The sequence below is a fragment of the Callorhinus ursinus genome, unplaced genomic scaffold (assembly GCF_003265705.2).
Source record: "Callorhinus ursinus isolate GAN/ISIS: 27379988/994484 unplaced genomic scaffold, GSC_fseal_2.0 scaffold22, whole genome shotgun sequence".
NCBI lineage: Eukaryota > Metazoa > Chordata > Mammalia > Carnivora > Otariidae > Callorhinus > Callorhinus ursinus.
This window is the reverse complement of record NW_027397084.1, coordinates 14,630,879-14,649,732: the sequence shown is the minus strand read 5'-3', so window position 1 is coordinate 14,649,732 and position 18,854 is coordinate 14,630,879. Positions and strand designations below refer to the sequence as shown.

The 18,854-nt window shown below is 38.7% G+C and overlaps 1 protein-coding gene across 22 annotated transcripts in view; it reads left to right on the top strand.

Annotated features, from left to right (window-relative positions):
• Positions 1-18,854, top strand: part of DST (dystonin) — a 478,114-nt gene that overhangs the window by 235,329 nt on the left and 223,931 nt on the right. The gene's annotated exons all lie outside the window — the stretch shown is intronic.

The following is an 18,854-nucleotide window of genomic DNA, read 5'->3' as shown; positions in this document are numbered from 1 at the left end:
TGGGTGGAATTAGAGCTTGACTTTGAAGCAAGGGGAGGATTAGGATAGCCAGAGGCGTGGGGAAAAGAGCAGCATTTTTGGGGTAGAGGGAACATCATGAGTACAAGCAGAGAGATAGGACAGTGGCGGTTTTGAGAATGTGACCTCAAGTGTTCAGCCGACTTTCTTTTCAAATTCTCTTAGCCTTTGGGATTAGAAGTGAAGCTCCACTGTTTAGGCCCTGGGACCTGTATGTCTTGCCGTATACGCACAGCTGTGTCCCGCGGTTCACCTTGAGACATGTGGCCTCTGATTTGCTAGCATTACTTGGCTTAAGCCTACTCTTGGTGAAACTTGTTAATTTAAAAGGAAGGGTGCTGGGGCTCCTGGGTGGTTCAGTTGGTTAAGCGTCTGACTCTTGATCTCAGCACAGGTCTTGATCTCAGGGTCCTGAGTTCAAGCCCTGCATTAGGCTCCACAGAGGGGGGAGAGAGAAAGAGAGAGAGAGAGAGAGAGAGAGTGAGTGTGTGTGTGTGTGTGTGTGCACTCAGAAAAAAAAGAGAGAGAGTGCATGCTCAGAACTGAGGTGGGGGAGAAAATCACTAATACTTAGATTTTAGGCTTCAGGATGAGACAGAAATGCAGCAGTGTAGCCTCTCCTCTGGTCACGAACAGCTGGGAGGACTAGCTGTTGAGTATTTGTGGTCCACAGCCTTAGGTAAATAGATGGAATCTGGAAATTTGGCAAAATTTTAATGTCATTTAGGAAGTGATCCATTTGAAGAGATTAAGGGTATCTTTGAAAGCTTTAATCTTCCTAGAGAAGGTATAATTCTGTTGCAGAAATTGATTTTAACAGCAGCTGATAAAACATCTGTCAAATTTTTTTTAGATAATTAATAGAATAAACCTGTTTTTATAACTATCCAAACTTACTAGTTTCCTAAATATGTTTTATAGTGGTTTTATTTTTGGAAAATGTACATCATTATACTGGGGAGTTAAGAGTTTCATTTGGATTTAAGAAACTTTTTTTTTTTTTTTAACAGGGAAGAGGTGTTAAGAATTCGCATGGATTGTAGCAAAGGTGGTGGAATCTCATCATCTGGGGGTGTCTTTATAAATAGTTTCAGTGTTCATCTCCCTGTGACAGTTGTCTTAATCATAATCTGGGGTTATTTCAGTGCTTTAATGAAGAGGATACAACCAGTTGTTCTCAGTGGTTCGTAAGGACTTGAGGAAATGGGCTTCTGTTTAAAGAAGAGTGAATTAGTTTACACACAAAGCAATACAGAGTATTGTAAAGGCCTTAAAACTATAAAATATGCTACTGAGAGACCTCTTAGATTGTCCAGCCCTTGATACTTAAAAAAGAGATGAGGCAACCACTTGTGTCCTTCCCACCTTGGCATCTCTTGCCCAGGGCTCTGAAAGGGACACCGGGAAGTACACATGATGGTGTGACCCGCAGATATCTGCCCTTGCCAGCTTCACCTCCCTTGGATCCTTATCCACAGGTGGATTTGATTACTTGCCTAGCACTCACCCTTCCCTACGAGGGCCTCTCTTCCTCCCCAGCCTAGAGCCTGACTCATATTACAAGCATTCCAGCAAGTGGCGCACTGGTTGAGAACTGGCAGAACCATGCTAGACATCATCCATGCAGTAGACCAAGTTAGATTTTGAAGGCTCAGGTGGTTGTCTGATTTTTTGTGTGTGTATGCTGAGGTAGGACCTAATTTTTTTCTTTAAATAGCTGAGTTGTAAAAAGTATTTTTTAAATTTTTTATTTCTATTTTTTTTATTAGCTTTTTAATTGCAGTATAATTAACATACAATATTATTTAGTTTCAGGTGTACAATATAGAGATTCAGCAATTCTATACATGACTCAGTGCTCATCATGGGAAGTGTACTCTTTAATCCCCATCACCTATTTCACTCATCCCCCCCTGCCCCACTCCCTTCTAGTGACCATGTGTTTGTTCTCCTTAGTTAAGAGTCTTTTTTGGCTTGTCTCTTTTTTTATCTTTGTGTGTTTCTTAAATACCAAATATGAGTGAAATCATATGGTATTTTCCTTCTCTGCTGACTTACTTCACTTAGCATTGTGCTCTCTAGCTCCATCCATGTTGTTGCAAATGGCAAGATTTCATTCTTTTTTATGGCTTTGTTATATTCCATTGTGTGCGTTTGTATGCACACACACACGTGTGTGTGTGTGTGTACACCTACACCACATTTTTTTTTATCCATTTGTCAATTGATGGACATTTGGGCTGCTTCCATAATCTGGCTATTGTAAATAAAGCTGCAGTAAACATAGGGGGTGTGTATATCATTTTGAATTAGTGTTTTCATATTGTTTGGGTAGATACCTAGTAGTGGAATTCCTGGATCATATGGTGTTTCTATTTTTAATTTTTGAGGGCTCCCCATACTGTTTTCTACAGTGGCTGCATCAGTTTGCATCTTTACCAACTGTGCATGTGGGTTCCTTTTTCTCTGCATCCTCACCAATACTTGTTGTTTCTTGTGTTTTTGATTTTAGTCATTCTGACAGGTGTGCAGTGGTATCTCATTATGGTTTTGACTTGCATTTCCCTGATGATGAGTGATGTTGAGCATCTTTTCATATGCTTCTTGGCCATCTGGAAGTCTTCTTTAGAAAAATGTTCATGTTTTCTGCCCATTTTTAATTGGATTATTTTTTTTGGCATTGAGTTGTATAATTTCTTGGTATATTTTGGATACTAACTTGTTATCAGATATGCCATTTGCAGATATCGTCTCCCATTCAGTAGGTTGCCTCTTAGCTTTGTTGATGTTTCCTTTGCCGTGCAGAAGCTTTTAATTTTGATATAGTCCCAGTAGTTCATTTTTGCTTTTCTTTAACTTGCCCAAGGAGACATACTGGAAAAATGTTGCTACAGCTGATGTCAGAGAAATTACTGTGTTCTCTTCTAGGATTTTTATGGTTTCAAGCTCTCACATTTGAGTCAATTCATTTTGAGTTTATTTTTGTGTATGGTGTAAGAATGTGGTCCAGTTGTAAAAGGTATTTTAAATGGTGCCACAGGGAGAGAGGACAGTTCTTTTTGGGGGCAAGTATCTACTTAATTGTTGAAATACTTTATAACAAGTTAGCCATTGACACCCTATAGGGCATTTGACAAATGCTCCAAAAGAGATGATTCAACTCAAAAAGTATTCAGTAAACAGGTGCCACAACCAGCACTTTAATCAGAATTGTGAAGCAGTTGACATTTTTATTTGTCACTTCCCTGTATCTTTCCTGGACTCTTCTCTCCCCACTCACCAGCTGCCTAGAGTTCTCCTGCTGCCTTCTCAGTGTTAAAAGCTCTTACTCTGGAATCCTACCATGCCTCACACTGCAGTGCTTCCTTCAGACTACCTCCTCCCCCCCAAAGTTATTCCATCTAATCACCAACCATGAATAAGATTTCTTTGAAATTGATATTAGGTGTTAAGAAGATCAGTCAAATGAAGTGACTTGGTGTTAAGGGTGTTAAGTTAAATAACTGATAGGTTTCTTTATCCCAGGAGCTGTCTTTATTTTCACATGGGAACTGAATGTATTTATCTGAATGCATCACTAATTTCTAATAATTAATCTGAACCTGACTTATGACATTGGTGTAACCTTACCAGAGTCATTAAGTGGGGATTTATTGAGGAAAGACACATTTTTTTTGAATAAGTTGTAAATTTTGGTCATGATTGTAATTTAAATAAAACTAATTTCAAATTTTTAAAAATAATTTTACATGTTTTTTACTGAAAAATATGTACAGTTCTGCTTCCAAGACTTTTTCAAGGGGCACCTGGGTGGCTCAGTTGGTTATGTGTCTACCTTCTGCTGAGCTCATGATCCCAGGGCCTGGAATCGAGCCCCACATCAGCCTCCCTGCTCAGCGGGGAGTCTGCTTGTTCCTCTCCCTCTTCCCCTTCCCCTGCTCATGCTCTCTCTGTCTCTCTCACTCTCTCCCAAATAAATAAAATCTTAAAAAAAAGACTTTTTCAGTAGAAGCTAGAATTTGAAAATACAGTGGAATATGTTCAAAATGTTGGTGGTAAAGTACAGACTTTGATGCTGTAGTTACAGACTACCTAGATTAAACAGGCTTATTTTATGTCTAATTATGTTTTTTAGGCCTTGGCACATATGAACTCATGTAGCACACAACTATTATAATAGTATTCTACTCAGTTGTCATTATTTGTCTTATTAAATTATTATTATAGTTACATATTTATATTTACATCAAAATTTAGTTTCTAATGAAAAAAATTTAGTCTCATTGACTAGCTTATTAATTATTCATTAGAAGTGTTAAGTGATTTTGACCCCCATCCCCAGTTTTCTCAGCTTTTTTTTCTTTTGCTCAAATTGTGAGAAGGTGAATGGGAAAGAGGGGAGCATAAAAATGCCAGTGATTGGGGGTGCCTTACTGGTTCAGTAGGTAGATCACACAACTCTTTATCCCTTATTGGGTGTAGAGTTTAAAAGAAAAACGCCAGTGATTGGTTCCTTCTCTTTTTCTCTGTTATTACTGAAACCTGTTCCTAATAGCTCTTACCATGATTTTTTTCAAGTAAAGAACCCCCTCTATTTAAAGAGCTACATGGAATGGATAATGCTGATGTCTTTATAAATCAGTTGCTCATTGTAATATGGAGGTTATTTAGACCACATCTTTAATAAAAATCCAAAGAACAGTGGACAGATGCATAAAATATGCAGAGTAATTGATTTTTGAATTCATTTTTCTCTTTCAGTGGTATTATTTGTAATTGCTCAGCATAAGAATTATACAGCTCTGCAAGCAATCAAAGATCTGCAGGCTGATGGGGAAACACACACAAAAATAGATTTTTTTTCCCCATCTTCCCTTAGAGGGAAGAACTGGAAGGAAATGTAGAGGACTCAAACCCAAACTAAACCAAACCAGAACCAGCTGTCCCAAAGCTAAAATAAATTGTTACAGAAAATATTTACGTGCTTTTAAAATTTTAAAAATTGAAAGCATTTTAAAAAGATTCCTATGACAATAGTGAAACTGTACAAAAGAGACTATAAAAAATATACGTACGTGAGGACTAAACTGTTCCCAGATCTTAAAGCATTTATTAGTACAATAAGTGCTTTTATTTTATTTAACCACCTAATGTTCTACCTTGTAGTGAAAGACTAGAGAAGACCTTTTTGCTTTTGTTTTTACAATTGATTGTAGATTATCAACCTGAAAGCTTAAAAGAGAAATCTTCTTTGTCAAAGAACTTTGTCAAAGAACAGTATTTGTACTGCCCAGGACCAACAGTGATTTGTTTTAAACTCTTCCTTGTTTTATTCATTAATACCTTAAGATGTATGACAAATATCTTTATTTTGTAGTTTTATAAAACAGTAAAGGAGATGAATTATGTATGGCCTTGATGCTGACCTATCATTGACTACAAAAAACATGATCATCCCATTATGCTTATTTGCACCAACTTAGAATTTATAGTAATTTCAGTAGAAACTACACTGTAGCTTTATTCTTTCACAACTCTTGAAGAAATAGTACTGAAGTAAACAAAACTGTTCAGATAAAGCAACTAAGTGATTCAGGCAGGTCGGTCTGAGGACCCAGAGGGGTCCCGTAGGACCAGCGAAAGGGGTCTTTGGCTTCTCACAGGATGGAAGTCAAACACGAGCCGAGAGGAATTAAGGGCAGAGTTTATTGAAGACATAGACAGCAGCGACAGACAAGAATGTCTGGGAGACTCTGAAAGGAAAAGGAGCATGAGTCTCCGCTTTGCTTGGGGGTCTGGAGTTTCTTGTTTTTAAAGATTTTATTTTTAATCTCTATACCCAACTCGGGGTTCAAACCTACAACCCTGAGATCAAGAGTGGCAGGCTCCACTGACTGAGCCAGCCAGGCTTCCGGCCGTGGGGGGCGTGGTCTGGAGTTCTTATTGAAGTGGGTGGTCTGGTCTGGTGTATGTGTTCTCATAGGCATCCAGGAACTTGTCCAACAAGGATGAGTGCCCAGGTGTCCTCTGTAAGTCACTTATGCCCTGCAGCAATGGGTCTTGGTGTCAAGCTATTTGGAGTCATTCGTCTTGGAGAACGTTCATTACAACCATACCCAGTCACTCCTTAGATGTGATCTGTTGGGCTGGAAGACTCCAAAGAAATCATTAACTCCTTGACCTTTATAAGGAAGACATACATTAAAGCATGTGTAAGGGGGGGGGCATGTAAGTCTTAGCAAGAATAGAAGCAGGAAAAGAAGCAAAAGAAAAAAACAGCTTTTTCTTTAATAGGGTCCCTTCGGTTTCCCTGTCTCATAACTATCCAAGAGAATACAAGCATTTCTGTAGATTTTAAAAGCATCACTCATCAGTAACTGGTAAGGTAACATATTGATAGATTATTTTTATTTTTATTTTTTTGAACTAGGATTTCTAAGGCGCTCTCCCAGGAGAATGTGGTAGCTTATTTTTCATGAGTGTATCTGTTTGAAGTAAAAAAAAAAAAAATTGCATTGAAAAACATTTTAATTCATAGTTTTCACTGAAGCTGACTGTGTCCCCCTTCTTTTCACCCAATTAGTAGGCTGTGAGGCGATCCTATTTGGGACAAGCCTTCTTTTATTATTTATGTTCCTTTCTAAAGATAGCTAGTTGTTTTCCCGAATACTGTATCCTTTCGATGTAGGACTTCTTTAAGAGAGGACTGTGAATGCTTTTTGTGGCTGGTGTTTTGCTCCTTGCTGTGCTGGCATGTGTGCATTTTACCCAAGATTTTCTGATAGCATGCCCTCTCTGCTTTTTTCTGAGACCTTTCCTCCATTATTGTGTAGAGATTGGACCCTCAGCGGCTTTATCTGTGATTTGGGTTTGTTCACGATAACACTTTATTTTATTTTTGTTCAAGATAATATTTTACAAAGAAGCTTTTATATTGGTCAGAGATCCTGGGTCCTTGTTCTGCTTAAAAGCCTTCACTGGTTCTCTCTGCTTAGGAAATTTCTGAGCTTCCTTTAGTGGCATATAAAATTGCCATGCCTCCAGTCCATCTTTTCCTGCCTCACCTTCTGCCTCACATTTCACTGATTTCAGGCTTCTTTCCTTCCGTGGATCTCACGCACTGTTGCATGCAGGCTTGCCTTCTTTTCTTTGTTCTTGCTCTTCTCTCCCCTTGGAACATTAAGCCTTTTTCTACATTGCTGTCAACTCAGTCTGCAGGCTTTAAGAGGTGGTGCTCTCTTATTATTCATTTTGGTACCCTTAGAGGTTAAATGATGCCCTGGCATGTAATGGATGCTCAGTAAACATGGTAACTATAAATTTAAATATGGGAAGTAACATTTTTGTGGAATTTGTCTAGATTCACGTCAATCAGTACAAAATCAGGCTTTTGAAAAAGACAGTCTTAAATATATTTACTTAAATAAGCAGCTATATGATGATCTTATCTTCAGAGTTGAATTTGATTTAGCCAATGAAAAACCAAACAATTATAAGTTAACAAAATAAAATTTTTACAGTAGTATTTTTGATTCAGATAAACCATTTAGATCATACAGACTTGGCATAATCTGTTCTTTTTCAAAAATGAATTGCAAATTGCCTATGTCATCATCACCAGCCTCTTGTTTAGAATCTCTCTCCCTGTGTGCCCTTCCCACCATTTTGTACTCTATTTTCTTCCTTAAGAGACTCTTCTTAAGCAAAGGATTAGCGCCCTCTAGGGGTGAGCTGCAGATGCAGTGCAGCGCACACATTTTAAAAAAGCACTGCAAAATTCTGGGAGAATTGTATGAAATACAGAAAATGATGCTTCGTCCTTATTATGTAATTCGGGTTATATAATTTAATCCCAGAGTATTTCAGAGTGCTTTCATTTTGCTCATCACTTCCCCCAGCACTATTGATTCAGACAGATTTTTGTCTCACAGGGAGAAAATTTCCAAAACGAGAAGAAAGAGTGTTTTATTAAAAATTGAAGTGGAAGGTTAAGACTACTGGCATCTGTGAAGGAAAGTTACCAGGCCAAATGTCTATGACTCAGACTTAGGGCAAAATAAAGAGCTTTTCTGTGTCAGTTTAACTATTTAATTCCTTTTTTCTTCATAAATTGGTCACTTGATTAGATATTTCTAGAGAATTCGAATTATTTCTACTCATTTCATCCACTGCCACTTGTTCCCCATAATGCTAATTTGCTGATTTTTAATTGTTAATTAACATTCTCTTTCATCCCAAGCTTGTGTGATGAGGAAAATGAGCCAATATTTATAAAGCACTTGCACACAGACAGGGTAAGGTACCTAGTAATAGTTCATTGTGTATGTATTTGTATTTATTATTGTTTGTTTATTTTGTAGCTCATTTTTTTCTTTTTCTTTTTTTAATGTAGCTCATTTTTTTTCTTAAGGTTTTATTTTATTTATTTATTTATTTAATTTTCTCTTTTCCATCCCCCTACCCCCCTCCCCTCTAGAACCCTCAGTTTGTTTTTTGGAGTCCCTCATCTCTCATGGTTCATCTCCCCCTCCAGTTTCCCCCCCTTCATTCTTCCCCTCCTGCTATCTTCTTCTTTCTTTTTTTTTTTTTTTCTTAACATATATTGCATTATTTGTTTCAGAGGTACAGGTCTGTGATTCAACAGTCTTGCACAATTAACAGCGCTCACCATAGCACATACCCTCCCCAATGTCTATCACCCAGCCACCCCATCCCTCCCACCCCACCCCCACTCTAGCAACCCTCAGTTTGTTTCCTGAGATTAAGAATTCCTCATATCACTGAGGTCATATGACACATGTCTTTCTCTGATTGACTTATTTCACTCAGCATAACACCCTCCAGTTCCATCCACATCGTTGCAAATGGCAAGATTTCATTCCTTTTGATGGCTGCATAATATTCCATTGTATATGTATATATATGTGTGTGTATATATATGTACATATATATATATACACACACACCACATCTTCTTTATCCATTCATCTGTCGATGGTCATCTTGGCTCTTTCCACAGTTTGGCTATTGTGGACATTGCCGCTATAAACATCGGGGTGCACGTACCCCTTTGGGTCCCTACATTTGTATCTTTGGGGTAAACACCCAGGAGTGCAATTGCTAGATCATGTGGTAGCTCTGTTGTCAACTTTTTGAGGAACCTCCATAGTGTTTTCCAGAGTGGCTGCACCAGCTTGCATTCCCACCAACAGTGTAGGAGGGTTCCCCTTTCTGCGCATCCCCGCCAACATCTGTCGTTTCCTGACTTGTTAATTTGAGCCATTCTGACTGGTGTGAGGTGGTATCTCATTGAGGTTTTGATTTGGATTTCCCTGATGCCGAGCGATGTTGAGCACTTTTTCATGTGTCTGTTGGCCATTTGGATGTCTTCTTTGGAAAAATGTCTGTTCATGTCTTCTGCCCATTTCTTGATTGGATTATTTGTTCTTTGGGTGTTGAGTTTGATAAGTTCTTTATAGATTTTGGATACTACCCTTTATCTGATATGTCATTTGCAAATACCTTCTCCCATTCTGTCGGTTGTCTTTTGGTTCTGTTGACTGTTGCTTTTGCTGTGCAAAAGCTTTTTATCTTGATGAAGTCCATTTTTGCCCTTGCTTCCCTTGCCTTTGGCGATGTTTCTAGGAAGAAGTTGCTGCGGCTGAGGTCGAAGAGGTTGCTGCCTGGGTTCTCCTTTAGGATTTTGATGGACTCAGTCTCACATTTAGGTCTTTCAACCATTTGGAGTCTGTTTTTGTGTGTGGTGTAAGGAAATGGTCCAGTGTCATTCTTCTGCATGTGGCTGTCCAGTTTTCCCAACACCATTGTTGAAGAGACTGTCTTTTTTCCATTGGACATTCTTTCCTGCTTTGACAAAGATTAGTTGACCATAGAGTTGAGGGTCTATTTCTGGGCTCTCTATTCTGTTCCATTGATCTATGTGTCTGTTTTTGTGCCAGTACCGTCCTGTCTTGATGATGACCACTTTGTAATAGAGCTGGAAGTCCAGAATTGTGATGCCGCCAGCTTTGCTTTTCTTTTTCAACATTCCTCTGGCTATTCGGGGTCTTTCCTGGTTCCATACAAATTTTAGGATTATTTGTTCCATTTCTTTGAAAAAAATGGATGGTATTTTGATGGGGATTGCATTGAATGTGTAGATTGCTCTAGGTAGCATTGACATCTTCACAATAGTTGTGCTTCCAATCCATGAGCATGGAACGTTTTTCCATTTCTTTGTGTCTTCCTCAATTTCATTCATGAGTATTTTATAGTTTTCTGAGTACAGATCCTTTGCCTCTTTGGTTAGATTTATTCCTAGGTATCTTACAGTTTTGGGTGCAATTGTAAATGGGATCGACTCCTTAATTTCTCTCTCTTCTGTCTTGTTGTTGGTGTATAGGAATGCCACTGATTTCTGTGCATTGATTTTATATCCTGCCACTTCAGTGAATTCCTGTATGAGTTCTGCAGTTTTGGGGTGGAGTCTTTTGGGTTTTCCACATAAAGTATCCTATCATCTGCAAAGAGTGAGATTTTGACTTCTTCTTTGCTGATTTGGATGCCTTTGATTTCTTTTTGTTGTCTGATTGCTGTGGGGCTAGGACTTCTAATACTATGTTGAATAGCAGTGGTGATAGTGGACATCCCTGCCGTGTTCCTGACCTCAGGGGGAAAGCTCTCAGTTTTTCCCCATTGAGAATGATATTCGCTGTAGGTTTTTCATAGATGGCTTTTATGATATTGAGGTATGTACCTTCTATCCCTATACTCTGAAGAGTTTTGATCAAGAAAGGATGCTGTACTTTGTCAAATGCTTTTTCTGCATCTATTGAGAGGATCATATGATTCTTGTTCTTTCTTTTGTTGATGTATTGTATCACGTTGTTTGATTTACGGATGTTGAACCAACCTTGCAGTCCAGGGATAAATCCCACTTGGTCGTGGTGAATAATCCTTTTAATGTACTGTTGGATCCTATTGGCTAGTATTTTGGTGAGAATCTTTGCATCCGTGTTCATCAAGGATATTGGTCTGTCATTCTCCTTTTTGATGGGGTCTTTTTTTGGTTTTGGGATCAAGGTAATGGTGGCCTCATAAAACGAGTTTGGAAGTTTTCCTTCCATTTCTATTTTTTGGAACAGTTTCAGGAGAACAGGTATTAATTCTTCTTTAAATGTTTGGTAGAATTCCCCTGGGAAGCCATCTGGCCCTGGGCTTTTGTTTGTTGGGAGATTTTTGATGACTGCTTCAATTTCCTTAGTGGTTATAGGTCTGTTCAGGTTTTCTGTTTCTTCCTGCTTCAGTTTTGGTAGTTGATACATCTCTAGGAATGCATCCATTTCTTCCAGGTTATCTAATTTGCTGGCATATAGTTGCTTATAATATGTTCTTTTAATTGTTTGTATTTCTTTGGTGTTGGTTGTGATCTCTCCTCTTTTATTCATGATTTTGTTGACTTGGGTCATTTCTCTTTTCTTTTTGATCAGTCTGGCCAGGGATTTATCAATCTTGTTAATTCTTTCAAAGAACCAGCTCCTAGTTTCGTTGATCTGTTCTACTGTTCTTTTGGTTTCTATTTCATTGATTTCTGCTCTGATCTTTATTATTTCTCTTCTCCTGCTAGGTTTAGGCTTTATTTGCTGTTTTTTCTCTAGCTCCTTTAGGTGTAGGGTTAGGTTATGTATTTGAGACCTTTCTTGTTTTTTGAGAAAGGCTTGTATTGCTTTATACTTTCCTCTCAGGACTGCCTTTGCTGCATCCCAAAGATTTTGAACGGTTGTGTTTTCATTTTCATTGGTTTCCATGAATTTTTTTAATTCTTTAATTTCCTGGTTGACCCATTCATTCTTTAGTAGGATGCTCTTTAGCCTCCATGTATTTGAGTTCTTTCCGACTTTCCTCTTGTGATTGAGTTCTAGTTTCAAAGCATTGTGGTCTGAAATTATGCAGGGAATAATCCCAATCTTTTGGTACCAGTTGAGACCTGATTTGTGACCTAGGATGTTGTCTATTCTGGAGAATGTTCCATGGGCACTAGAGAAGAATGTGTATTCCGTTGCTTTGGGATGGAATGTTCTGAATATATCTGTGAAGTCCATTTGGTCCAGTGTATCATTTAACGTCTTTATTTCCTTTTTGATCTTTTGCTTAGATGATCTGCCATTTCAGTCAGGGGGGTGTTAAAGTCCCCCACTATTATTCTATTGTTGTCCATGTGTTTCTTTGCTTTTGTTATTTATTGCCTTATTAATTGGCTGCTCCATGTTAGGGGCGTAGATATTTACAGTTGTTAGATCTTCTTGTTGGATAGACTCTTTAAGTAGGATATAGTGTCCTTCCTCATCTCTTATTACAGTCTTTGTGTTAAAATCTAATTTGTCTCATATAAGGATTGCCACCCCAGCTTTCTTTTGGTGTCCATTAGCATGGTAAATCGTTTTCCACCTGCTCACTTTCAATCTGGGGGTGTCTTTGGGTCTAAAATGAGTGTCTTGAAGACAGCATATCGATGGGTCTTGTTTTTTAATCCAATCTGATAGCCTGTGTCTTTTGATTGGGGCATTTAGCCCATTTACAGTCAGGGTAACTATTGAAAGATATGAATTTAGTGCCATTGTATTGCCTGTAAGGTGACTGTTACTCTATATTGTCTGTGTTCCTTTCTGGTTTATGCTGCTTTTAGGCTCTCTCTTTGCTTAGAGGTACCCCTTTCAATATTTCTTGGAGGGCTGGTTTCGTGTTTGCAAATTCCTTTAGTTTTTGTTTGTCCTGGAAGCTTTTTATCTCTCCTCTTTTCAATGACAGCCTAGTTGGATATAGTATTCTTGGCTGCATATTTTTCTTGTTTAGTGCTCTGAATATATCATGCCAGTCCTTTCTGGTCTGCCAGGTCTCTGTGGATAGGTCTGTTGCCAGTCTAATGTTTCTACCATTATAGGTTACACATCTCTTCTCCCAAGTTGCTTTCAGGATTTTCTCATTGTCTCTGAGACTCGTAAATTTTACTATTAGATGTCGGGGTGTTGAACTATTTTTATTGATTTTGAGAGGGGTTTTCTGTGCTCCTGGATTTTGATGCCTGTTTCCTTCCCCACATTAGGGAAGTTCTGTGTTATAATTTGCTCCAATATACCTTCTGCCCCCCTCTCTCTTTCTTCTTCTTCTGGGATCCCAATTATTCTAATGTTGTTTCGTCTTACGGTATTGCTTATCTCTCGAATTCTGCCCTCGTGATCAAGTATTGTTTATCTCTCTTTTTCTCAGCTTTATTTTCCATCATTTGGTCTTCTATATCGCTGATTCTCTCTTCTGCTTCATTTATCCTAGCAGTTAGTGCCCCCATTTTTTATTGCACCTCATTAATAGCCTTTTTGATTTTGACTTGGTTAGATTTTAGTTCTTTTATTTCTCCAGAAAGCGTTTCTCTAATAACTTCCATGCTTATTTCAAGCCCAGCTAGTATCTTTAAAATCTTGATTCTGAACTCTAGGTCCGACATGGTACTAATGTCCGTATTGAGTAGGTCCCTGGCAGACGGTACTACCTCTTCTTCTTTTTGCTGAGGTGATTTTTTCCATCTTGTCATTTTGTCCACAGGAGAATAGATGAATGAGAGAACAAAATGCTAACAGGGTAACAACGTCCACAGAAAATATACTCTAAACAAATCAGAAAAGACCTGAAACCAGGGGAAAAGAAAGGGAAAGAAAGAAAAAAGAAAGAGAAAAAAAAAAAGAAAAAGAAAAAGATAAAAATAAACAAAAGCAGAACAAACAAAAAAAACAGAATATGATTAAATATGATCAGGCTGGTGCATAGATCAGTGCCACACACTAGATTTTGGGTGTATTTTGGTCTGTTAGAAGAAAGTGCCTCCCAAAATTTTAAAGAAAGAAAGAGTTATATATGTACAAAATAAGCATTGATACAATGAAGGGATGGAAGATGACTGTAAAGATGAAAATTATAAAAAATTTTATAAAGGAATTGATAAGAAGTTGTTTGAAAAAAGAAAGAAGAGGATTAAAAAAAAAGAAAGAAAAAAAGGGGAGGGAATGTGATCAGGCAGGAGACTAGAACAGTTTTGTTCTAGAGATTTAGTGTATATTTTGATCTGTTAGAAGAAACTGTATCTCAAAATTTTAAAGAGAGAACAACTTATATATATATATGACAAAAGTAAGGGTAACTACTATGAAGGGATAGAATATGACTCTAAAAATGAAAAATAAATTTTTTTTTCTAAAAAAGGGATTGATAAGATGTTGGTTGAAAAAGGGAAAAAGAAAAATTCAAAAAAAGACAGTTAAAAAAATTAACTTTAAAAGACTAAAGAATCATGATAAAAATGCCGTGAATTCTATGTGCAGTATTCCCCTAGCGGTGGAGTTCTGCCGTTCTCATTGATCAGTAAACTTGGTCTTGGCGGGCTGTTCTTGCTGATCTTCTGGGGGAGGGTCCTATTGCCGTGGTTCCCAAATGTCTTTGCCAGAGGCGGAATTGCCCCGTCCTTGTCTGTCCGGGCTACGTAATCTGCTCGGGGTTGCTCTCGGGAGCTTTTGTTCCCTGCAAGCTTTCCGTACAGCTCTGGAGGACAATAGCGAAAATGGTGGCCTCCCAATCTCCGCCCAGGAGGAGCCGGGAACTCGGGGCCCCGCTCTTCAGTGCACCCCCAGAGAAAAGCAGTCAATCACTCCCATCTCCCCGGTCTCCGGCCACACTCTGTGCTCACCCGGCCTGTGACCCAGCATTTCTATCTCTGGCACATGACCAGGTGTGGAGTCTCCAAACCCAGCAGATCCCTGTGGTGGGCTCCTCCCATGGGAGGAAGGGGAGTCTCCCTGGAACTGCCGCTTGTTGGGTCCCTGCTGGAGGAGCAGTGGCCTGACTGTGTCCCCGATCACAGTTTATGGCAATCTGGAGCTGCGAGCCCGCGCCTCGGCTCCGTCTCTGCAGCCGGCTTCCCTGCTCCGATCCCTGGGAGCTCTGCTGCACTCAGGCACCCCTGGTCTTTCTGTGACCCCGAGGGTCCTGAGACCACACTGTCCCGCGAGGGTTCCACCTCCTGCTTAGCCACTGAAGCAATGTCCCTCAGCGGAGCTGACATCTAAAAGTTCCGATTTTGTGCTCCGCTGCTCTATCACTTGCCAGAAGTGGCTGACAGAGGCCCCCTCCCCTGCTGTCTATCCTCCCGAATATCGCCTTGGATTCACTTCTCCGCACATCCTACCTTCCAGAAAGTGGTTGCTTTTCTGTTCAGAGAGTTGTTGCTATTCTTTTCTTCGCTCTCCTGCTGAGTTCGTAGGTGTTCAGAATGGTTTGATCCCTATCCAGCTGAATTCCTGGGACCAGATGAAATCCAGGTCTCCTACTCCTCTGCCATCTTGCTCCACCCTTCAGGTTTTATTTTTAAGTAATCTCTATACCCAGCCTGGGGCTTGAACCCACAACCTTGAGATCAAGAGTTGCATGCTCTTCCGACTGAGCCAGCCAGGCATCACTGTATTTATTGTTCATAATGGTGACATTTGTTTCACATTGGATGGTAAAGGCGATGATAATGGTATCTTGCAGTTATGTAGCATTTTTTATATATAGTCTTTATGTGAACCCTCAGAATAATCACTTGAGACAAGAAAAATAGGCAGTATTACATGATAAACAAAGCCTCAGCATTTTTTTCAGGCATTACAGAAGTTAATTTAGTTTATTTGTGTATTTCCTCCTAAAATTCTTTTTTTTTTTTTTTAGATTTATTTATCTATTGTAGAGAGACGGGGCGGGGGGTGCGGGACAGAGACGGTCCCAAGCAGACTCGGCACTGAGCATGGAGCCCAATGTGGGGCTCAATTCCATGACCCCAAGATTACAACCCAAGCTGAAGCCAAGAGTCAGATGTCCAACCGACTGCACCACAGGCATCCCTCTCCTAAAATTCTTAAGAAATTAAGCCATAAGACTTAAAAACAGCTTTCCATTTTACATATTTTCTTTTAAGTTGACAACATTGCTTCTTAAAAATGATAATTTTATTTTCAGATAATAGAATTTTTGTTGTCTAGTTTGAACTAGAGGCCTTGTGTTTAACGTTTTATTTTGCAGATGAGAAAATTGAGGCCTAGAGAGTTTAGGCTCCTTGTGCTAGTTCATGAGACCTGCAGCAGAAGCTAGACTACAGTGCATGCCTCCTAATTATTTTTCCCTTATTACATGTTTTCTTTTTTCCTAACTTGGTTTTGCATGGCATAATATTATTATTATTATCTTTTCTACACATGCCTAATTTTTTTTCCTTTTTTTAAAGATTTTATTTATTTTAGAGAGAGAGAGAGACAACATTAGAGGGAACACAAGCAGGGGGAGTGGGAGAGGGAGAAGCAGGCTTCCTGCGGAGCAGGGAGCCCGATGTAGGGCTTGATCCCAGGACGCTGGGATCATGACCTGAGCCAAAGGCAGACGCTTAACAACTGAACCACCCAGGCTCCCCTAATTTAATTTTTCTTTACTGTTGCATAAATATGGTGATGAAAAATGACACCTGGTTTTGGAAGGTTTCCTTGATGTTAGAAAGAAGATTTAGTTTTGTCTGGCAAAGCAAGTTGTGAAATTGCTTTCCTATGAAATACGTGTTCTGAATCACACTTCATCTTTAACTGTCTGGGAGTGAGAATGACATAGGAAATGGATGTGGATTGAAATGTGGCTTTGGCGGGTGTGGGCGGGTATGGTGGACTGGAGAGCCCAGAATTCTCAGCGCTGTGTGAGGAGGCCTCTCAGGAGGCCTCATCCTGATTGTGGGCTGAGAATGTCAGACCTGTACAATAAAGTAATTTATTTTGTGAGTTTAGGCCAGGATCAGGAACTACATAATATTGTTTATATAATTGTGATCCCTTTTAGGTTCAGACCCTTTTAGAGTTAGGCTGCTTTCTGGTTACACTGGAGATACATAGAGAAGTACATAGATTTAGATGCACTCATGTATAGAAATTTATAAGCAGAGCTCTTCTGCCTTGTTTTTAAGTAGCTCCTTAGCCTTATAAATTACACTATACTTTGGAATGGGACTAAGGGAATCTTACAGTGCTCTAATATGTGAGTAGAAAAGTAAGGGTTAGTACGCATTTCACTAAGTTGCTTATCTGCATGCATATGTGTCATGCATGTAGTAGATGTGTTCCTGTGAAGATCCTTGAAAACTGATTCATCTCTGAAATATAATTAAGGACTTGAGGGGATTGTCATTTAATGATATCCCAAGGTAAATATTCTAATGGAAGGTATAATCATTTCATAACTTTTTTTTGATATTTATAGGTTTTCTAAATTAGGACTGCCCAAAATGTGTTATGATATGCTCTTCTTTTTTTTTTTTTAAGGGAAATAAAGTATTTTTTAAACCTTATTTTACTTTTGTGTCATTATCTTGTGACATCAAAGATTCAACTGATATTTCTTGGGAATTAAGAAATCAGAATAAAATGTCAGTCTGTGAAGATGGGAACACTTGTTTTAATAATTTAACTTTCAGTGTTACTGGCCATTTTTATAGGTATTATTGATATTAGCAGTTATTTAGAGCTATTGAGTCTAAGTTTGATACTTATATTATTTGTAGTTAATGATGCATACATAGATAGTTAATTGAATACTGAAAAGTTCTGTGATTTGGGCAAAAACACATAGGAACTAATAACTATGATAAGAAACTCATAAGGGAATTTTTTCTTCATTAGTCAAAAATATTTTCTGGCACTAATAAAAAAACTGCAAAACGTATATAGTCAACTAAGATGATAAAACTTAATAGCATTTAAAGTTTTTTAGGATGAAAAACTCAACCATAAAAAGTTGCCTTCCAGTTTCCATTAGGCCTTTATTTGCTTGTTATGTATTCAGATAGTTTTGATCATATTTTAGATCTTTGTATTATTTTGTGCTGTATATTCAGTTGACATTTTGGAAGTGCAAAAAAGTTTGACTCATATGTACAAAACCTTTAAGAGTTTACTCCACCACCTGGCAAGCACATAGGGCATGTGCCCTATGTGTAATGTAGGTAGAGTTCTTGTGTCTGTCTCTAGACCACTTCCTTGGCTCCTTTCCTGAGAGCAGCACAAAGTAACGCAGCCTAGAGTCACTAAAAGGTGAGAAAATGGAAACATGCCAACCCACCACTGTGGAACAGCCATCTTAATAGCCTGCTTTGACATTTGTCTCTCCAGCACAAAACTTACAGCAGGCCAAGTATTTACAGGAGATATCCCTCCTTGGCAGACCGAAGAAAGCTTTTGGGGAATCTTTGATGGTTTGTGCTCTTAAAATCACAAGCTTCAATCAGGCCTGTGGAATGGAGGAAGAAGCTATTTTAGTTTAAGTGTTAACATGGTTATAAAAAATGTCCATCACAAGAAGATTGATGTTGTACAGGGGAGGATTTGGGCAGAGGTTTTCCAACTTGATGCATGTGAATTTTTAACAACTTTTTATTTTGAAATAAGTATAGACTCAAAAGGAAGTTTCAAAAATAGTAATTATGTAGAGTCTCATGGACCCTTCACCTGGCTTATATTTCTAGATTTTTAAAGTATAGAGTGTGTGTCTCTGGCATCCTGGGTTTTGTGGCACAGAAAATAGGAAGACCAACTCAGGTTGGGGGGAGGGGTAAAAACTTGCCCCTCCTGCTGAGGTTGCCCTGGCTGTTACACCAGTAATCATGAAGGTCACTGCCGTTGCCTGTATTTAAAAAATTGTAACCCCATGTAGTTGGCCAATCCTATACTAATTCTCGTATGTTAAAAATATAACAATTCTATGTGTCTTTAGGAGTTATT